Source organism: Notothenia rossii (genome assembly GCF_949606895.1).
Source record: "Notothenia rossii genome assembly, chromosome: 3".
Lineage (NCBI taxonomy): Eukaryota > Metazoa > Chordata > Actinopteri > Perciformes > Nototheniidae > Notothenia > Notothenia rossii.
Window position 1 is genome coordinate 48250674 of NC_136901.1, and position 5333 is coordinate 48256006.

Genomic DNA, 5333 nt, shown 5'->3' on the forward strand with positions numbered 1-5333 from the left:
TATTTTATCAATTTGGGTTGTTTTAACATTAAAATGCACAGCTATTTTCAGGATCAGCCGGCTGCCATCAAACACACAAATCTAACTTTGCCTAGTTTAACTAGTGAAGAATCTTTGTCATAACAGGCATCTTCTTACCGATTGATTTGAGCTCTTGTGTGTCGAATGGCTGCAAGCGTCTCCAGGAAAAAGCCGGTTGGTTTTCTCTCCTCGGTCAGCGAGATCACGTCAGGGAAGTCACCAGATTGTTAACTGTGTTCGTTATTCTCCCGTCCAGGAGAGAAGCTTTAAAATAGGAGACTAAATGGAGTCTCTGTGAAAGTTCAATTGGGTACTTTAATTAAAAAAGGCGCGGTAGTGTTACAGACAGAATATTGTTCAGTCAGACAAACAGCTGTGATCCGCTCCTCGATAGGGAAGCCAAGAGAGTGGATCTCTCCTCCGGTGGTTTATATATGGTGTGCTGGCTCCTCCCCGCCAGCCGGCTCGCCTCGTCTCCAATGTCCGTTATTGCATTTAAACAGAGGATAGGTTCTTTTCACATTCAATATATGCTTAACACACCGTTTCTCCTCATATTCTCTTTCATCACTTTTCATTTAACACATTCTAAACGCTGTAATCAATACTCTAAACAATACTTCTCGGCTCGTTTGGTTTCCGGTCATTCCGGATGTTGTCACATGCTACTCTCGTCTGTAAACAATGTATTCAAATAAACTGTACCTTCATTTAATATTCAGCATGGTAGTATCTCGACATCTATAGTTGTAGTGTTAAATCAGTAGGCTTCGGTTTGCACCACTCCATATCATTTCGCTACTAAATTCACCTCTTCAGGAAATCGTATATTAGCCACATGCTAAATGCTAACCGGAGATGAAGGATTTTCAGAATAAAAGCTTAACTGCTTGTGCACAAGAATTTCTGGTTTTTCAGTATAAAAGAGCATTAAAACTGACGGCATGTTTAAACTACATTTCCCCATTAAAACATTGATTTTAATTTCTAACAATACCTATTTGCACCTTAACTATACAGTACAGTTCTCGGCTACTTGTTTTGTTACAATGACTTGCTTTATCATTTTGTTTGGAATTTAGTTGGTATGTATGTGACAAATAAACCTCTTGAATCTCATTCACTCTGTATTGTATGTATGTATATAACAACAATGCATTAACAAAATGCTACAAAGATTAAAGCAAAATATAAATGAATGATTGCCTGTTGGCTTTCTTGTTTGTACTTTTACCACAGGTAGACTAATAACGGAGCTCAGCTGTTCAGACATTATTATGCATCAAGTGATATACATGGTCAAAACGACCTAGAAGCACACAGCTTACAGCTGTAGTCGTGTGACTTTAGCTAACGTTAGTTAGTGAAATTAATTAATTAAATTAGTTAGTTAATTTGTGAATGTAATCTTTGCTAGCTAGCTAGCTACGTTAGCACGTATTTACCTTGGAGCAAACGTATTTGTGTTTGTTGATATTCAACATATTCAGCTGGGCATGGGGCCTGCCGCATTTCTTTATCCACTGGCGGCATCTCTCCTCTCGGGTTTTGGGTTTAGGAAACGGGTAAAATAACACCCCCCCCTCTAAGCTTATGGGATATCTGCTATCCGATTTGCAAAGACCATAAGCACAACGCTTCACCATTTTCGCAATGAACTTGAACGCTAAGCTTGTCGGACTTCCACAGGGAGCCGTGCACTTGATCGAATATGATTGGACAACGGGCATTTAGGGGCGTGGCTTTGCGAAAGGTCAATTGCTGAAAAGGCTGAATAGTTTAATAGTTGAATGGTTTCTGTAGCTGAAAGTAAGCTGAAGTTATGGAGAGCCAAAGTATTGGCTGAAATAATAATAATAAGGGGAATAAAGATTTGAAGTACTTTAGTGGAATGCTGTAAACAGCATTCACACTAATAATCAGAAGAGGAAGAATAAAGAATTGAAGTACTATAGTGGAATGCTGTAAACAGCATTCACACTAATTACATTGAAAGGTTAGCGGTTAGCATACATCGTTGCAACTATGAATTCACAGCAATATTTTCTCCATTTAACAATGTATCCCTCAAACATACTCTTCATTAACAATGTTGAAACAACAGAGCATAGAAACACTTACAGGCATATGTTTTCTTAGACAATAATGCAGAGTAAAAACGTGCGTCTGAATACAAGAGACGAGTTCTGCATAACTACGACAACACTGAGAGTACAATACATAACTCAAAGCATTGTAATTACCATTTGTACCCACTAGGTGTCCTTTTGACAACAAAAACATATTTATTTTTGTTCTGTTGTCTGATACAAGCCATGATTAAGCTACAGTTTACAATGATTTTAACAAATACTGCACATACATCCGTTAAATTAAACAAAGCAGGCACAGAAACACATTGATATACTGTCACTCAGAGGTCCAAGGAGTATCCGGCCCTTTTCTTAAGTAAAAATATTCGTATCACACTGTAGGAATACCCTATTAAAAGTGAAAGTCTGGTAATGAAAATGTTACTTAAGTCAAAGTATAATTGTAGTAACCCTTTAGAACGTAATAGCTCAAGGATTTCTAACAATATTTACATTTTTTTGTAAATTAAAAAACAGAACCTTATACTTGATAAACTCTATATAAGATAGTGAAGCACAAAGTACAATATTTCCCTTTGACTTGTAGTGGAGTATAAAGTGCAACGAAAAGAACATTCTCAAGTACCTCAACCTTACACCACTGCTTCTGCAAACATGTGGACTTTCAAGAGAAATCTGGAGGAAATTAAGTTTAAGAAAGATGTTTGCAAACGACAGAAGCGTATTTCAACTTTGATGAGTTACTTAAGTTCATTGCATGGATGATGTCCGTGAGCAGAAGGCAGGCGTTCACCCTCATCAAGCACCGCCGATCCCTCGATGGAGATGGACACGTTGAGAGGTGTTACGTCTTCTTTTGCTGCACTTCATGGGGGACATGGATCTTCACGACATTCAGCATAGTCCTTTTTCCACGATATCTTTGCCTCCATTCTGTCAAAACATGTAAATCAGTGTTAACATACAATACTGTAAACATTTCTGTGAATTTACTAAAAACTGATTGGGTTGAGTTAGGTATTTAATTTAGTGTTTAAGTCGCCATGTTCTTTTTAAGCAGAGGGGATGGGGTAAGCTTCAAAGGCTTTATTATCATATGCAGTAGCTACAGTGTGGATATGGGAATTTATATTAATTCTTATTTGTTACGGTCAAAGTATGACCACAAGTAAGGAAGCTCAGTTCATTAAACGTTTGCCTTGTTCCCAACAGGAAGTAAACCTGATTAAATCATTGGGTTCTACAAGCTCAAACTATCAATTCTCCTAAAAAACACATTTTGAATCAGAATATTAAACATTGAAATTGAGTAAGTTTGAAAATATATATAAATACTATACAGTCAAATTAGATTCCAATGTACTTTATCTAAATGTTAACTTAAAAACTGGAGACTGAAGAGGTTTTTCACATACTGGCAAGATGTAGCCTACTTACCTTTAGAGAATAGAGATATTCATGTACGAACAGAACAGCAGGCACATTTTAACACGAATCAAGCAGAACATTTACCTGGTTCTCTTTAATCAGCAAATATGCACTCTTCCAGAAGCTCCATCAGGCGGGAGGACGGCTTCCGTCTAACTTCAACGTGGTGCTGTTTAACAGACATGTTGATTATTGTAGCGAACACACATTACTGTAAGTACAGAACGATACTGGAGACAAAGAGTATGCCTTAACTTCAATGTAACGCGCTACAGAAGCAGGCACCAACAGTTCAACTTCCCAGTAGTCTTCGTGGATCACCCCTCTGGCCGCATCACAGACTGGCCCACAGAGCAGAGTCAATGGCAGTGAATGTGACATTCCCTTCTTTTAGGAATATGGTGCCGCTATCTGTCTCAGTGTACACAGGAAATAAAAGCACACATGTGCATCACACACAGTTGGATGCATGTGAGTGAACTGACTTGACTTCCACAGTAAAAGGAAAACTCAGTTTGGCGACACACTGCTAACTACCGAGCAGCATTTGAAAATGTAGCGCGAACACCATCAACAAAAAAAATCTTCTTAACTACTGGTGCGGTGCCCCACTGCCACATGTTTTATTCAAAACGGTGAATTTCGCCAACTGTTAACTAATTTGAAGCAATTATAAACATTACATGTTGTGTGTGTCTCGTCCATGACAGCAGGCTAAATTAGCAAACACGCTAACTAGCTAAATTGCTAAGCTGAAATACTGACGTTAGCTAACATTTGTTTGATATCCATATTAATCGGACAAGCTAACGGGGATGTACAGAGTTAATAAAGTACAAAAATATACTTACATGATTCAAAATCCACGAGTATTCATATTAGACGAGGGTCCATGCTTTCATGCTTTCATCTCTTCTACTGGAACCGTCTGCTTTTTTTCAAATATCTGTACCGTGCGCAAATTCCTCTGACGTCATCGGGGGCATTGCCCAATTTTACTCAGATTGCCCAGGTACATTTTAATAGCTTTTCACAGGTTGTAGGTCAACACATTACTTTAGTTAACATTTACTTGGTGCTATGATTTAAATGTACGTATCAAAATGAAGATAGAAAATTACTCCATAAATTCAAGTAACACATTAAATACAGATGTAGCACTTCATTTCAGACAGTTTGAAATGCGAGGGCCGTGATTGGTACGTGATCTGCCCTCGCTCAAGGGAAAACCTCCAGCTTGACTTGAGACCGCCCGCGTGATAGATAAATGTAATTATAATGAAGCCAGCTGCAATGGATCATTGATCCACCAGGGGGTGCAGTGGGGTTCCACACTGGAGCTCATGTGAAATAAAGTCAGATACAGTACGCTGGATGTACAGCGGAACTTTGTTAAGATCCATATGTCACGGATATCATACTCTGTGCTAAATAAGAGACATGTAATCATTTACAAAACATCACCATGTTGTTATTTAACAAAATAATGTTGTTTAGTCGAAAAAAACGAACGGGAGGAAATGCAGCCCGGCTCTCGATTTTTAATCCTAATTTAATCATCATCTTCACCACGATCATTTATGTTTATGTTCGCCAAATTGACATGAAATCAATGACACATATGAATATACTGTATTCAACTTCATTAAAACGTTATTAACGTTCCTAAACTCAGTAATTCACTAAAAATATTTATATTTTAATGGAGCCTACTCGGCAGATCTGCATGACGGGTGTTATTTTTCCCATAAGGAGCAAGTCGCTGCAAATTATCCCGCTTATTACATGGCC

At 38.1% G+C, this 5333-nt stretch overlaps 1 long non-coding RNA gene across 1 annotated transcript; it reads right to left on the reverse strand.

Moving 5' to 3' along the window:
• Positions 1-2279: 2279 nt before the first annotated feature.
• LOC307034221 lies at positions 2280-4482 on the reverse strand. Its single transcript, XR_013806830.1, has 3 exons — positions 4394-4482; positions 3627-3953; positions 2280-3047 (listed from the first exon to the last, which is right to left on the reverse strand). It is a non-coding gene; the product is annotated as an uncharacterized lncRNA (long non-coding RNA).
• Positions 4483-5333: the final 851 nt, after the last annotated feature.